Genomic DNA, 2,530 nt, shown 5'->3' with positions numbered 1-2,530 from the left:
AATGATGGACGGTTTCTTTTCACAAAGATGGCCTCCTTTACTCCTCTCTCAAACCATCGTTCCTCTCTGTCCAGGATGTGAACATCTTCATCCCTGAAAGAGTGACCGCTGGCCTGGAGATGAGTGTAGACCTCAGAGTCCTGGCCTGATGATGTTGATCTTCTGTGCTGGTCCATCCTTTTGGCCAGTGGCTGTTTAGTTTCCCCGATGTAAGACTGATCACCCTCCTGACAGATTTCTTGATTGGTAAACCCTGACTCACTGTCACTAATAATATAAGTTATGCAGAAGCTGTTCAGAGAGTGAAGAAGCCAAAAGAGGTGCCAGGTAAAGTTCAGCCAAAACCAACACCAGAACAAAGGCAGACTGGACCTGACACAGAACTGACAGTAGAAAAGATCATGCTGTTCATTGCACATGGAATTAATTGTACAGAGCAAGTAAAACACACAACAGAAAAAATCAAAATAATTGTGAAAGGGGCAGAGAGGTTTGTTGGTATAAAGGATATATACTGGGAGCACATAAATAAGAGACTGGGAGCACATAAATAAGAGACTGGGAGCAGAAGGGAAGACAGGAGGAGCAGAAGACAGAACAAACTGATCATCTTACAGTGGAATGCTAGAAGTCTAATATCAAATGGGCAGGAGTTTAAAGGATTTATCAAAGAATTCAAAGAACATATAGATATTATATGCATCAGGAAACTTGGCTTAAACCAAACCTTGATTTTGTTATAAATGGATATGAAAACATTAGAAGAGACAGAGAGGGAGGATCTGGAGGAGGCTGTATAACATTCATTAAACACGGGATTCAATTTAAAGGTAGAGAGTTAGAATATATTGTTATTGAAATATGGACAATAAATGGACAATTTAAAATAATAAATTTTTATAATCCATGTAAAAAACTTACATTAGACTTAATGGAGGAACTTGGGACATATTTAGAGGGTAAGGTGATTTGGTGTGGGGACTTTAATGGGCATAACTCATTATGGAGTAATCATAATGATCAAAATGGAGCTATAATAGAAGAAATAATGGATGCTACAAACTTGGTATGTTTGAATGATGGGAGTGGAACGAGAATTAATTTGAGAGATAATACAATGTCAGCAATTGATTTAACATTAGTTTCAGATTCTCTAGCAGGTATTTGTTTATGGCAAGTAATCAATAAAACAACTATAGGAAGTGATCATCACCCTATCATGACTGAAATAAAGTTACAAATAGAAAAATATTGTATAAATGGGATGGAAAAATGGTGTTTTAGATCTGCAGATTGGAAAACTTATCGGAATAGTAGTGAAATAAAAATGCAAAATGTAGATATAAGTGGTAGTATTGACAACTTTAATTCTTCTGTATGTAATGATATCCTTGAAGCAGCCAATCAGGCTATAAGGAAGAAAGGAGGGAAAAGGAAAGAAAGTTGGTATCATGGTGGACAACAGAATGTACTAAAGTGATTAAGAACCGAAATAAAGCTTTCAAATTATTAAAAAGAAATCATAACTTTCAGAATCTGAATGAGTACAAGAAACTGCAGCAAATGTAAGAAGAACTATTAAAACTGCAAAGAGAGGTTATTGGAGAAGTTTTTGTAATTCAGTAGGGAGGGAGACGGACATTTCTAAGGTATGGACAATGATTAAAAGGATGAATGGGATTAAAAGAGTGAATGGATACCCAATACTAAATGATGGAGAGTTAACAGCAGTGAAAGACAGAGAAAAGGCAGAAATGTTGGTAAATACTTTCGTTAAAATTCATAGTTCTGAAAATATTAATGAAGAAGGGAAAAAGGAAGAGAAAAGACAATTTTAGAAAACAAAGAGGTATTGGAGCAAATAGAAAACACAAATGATTCACTGAACATGCTGTTTACAATAACAGAGCTGAATAGAGCACTTAAAAAATATAAATTGTCAGCTCCAGGAAAAGATCAGGTTTGTTACGCGATGCTAAGTAATTTAAGTAGATCATCTAAAAATATTCTATTAGAATTATATAACCGAGTATGGGAGGATGGGAAATTCCAAAAAGTTGGAAGGAAGCAGTGATTGTACCAATTAGAAAACCAGGGAAAGATGAGTCAAAACCAGGAAATTATAGACCTATAGCATTAACATCCAACATATGTAAAATAATGGAGAAAATGATCAATGAAAGATTAATATATTATATGGAAAATAAAGGACTTATGTCAAAGTATCAGAGTGGTTTCAGGAGAGGGAGAAGTACAATGGACCCAGTTTTATGTTTAGAGCATGAAATTAGAAAGGCTCAAGTGAATAAAGAGTGTTGTGGCAGTATTTTCTGATATAGAGCGAGCGTATGATATGATGTGGAGGGAAGGATTATTAATCAAAACTAGAAGAATGGCTATCAATGGTCATATGTTTAGATGGATTAAGACTTTTTTAGAAGGAAGACAAATACAAGTGAGAATAGGGAAGGATTATTCTGAGAGTTGTAATATAGAAAATGGGACACCACAGGGTAGTATAGTCAGTCCA

Source organism: Nematolebias whitei, chromosome 7 (genome assembly GCF_014905685.2).
Source record: "Nematolebias whitei isolate Nwh7 chromosome 7, NemWhi1, whole genome shotgun sequence".
Classification (NCBI taxonomy): domain Eukaryota; kingdom Metazoa; phylum Chordata; class Actinopteri; order Cyprinodontiformes; family Rivulidae; genus Nematolebias; species Nematolebias whitei.
Note: the sequence above shows the minus strand (reverse complement) of the source record.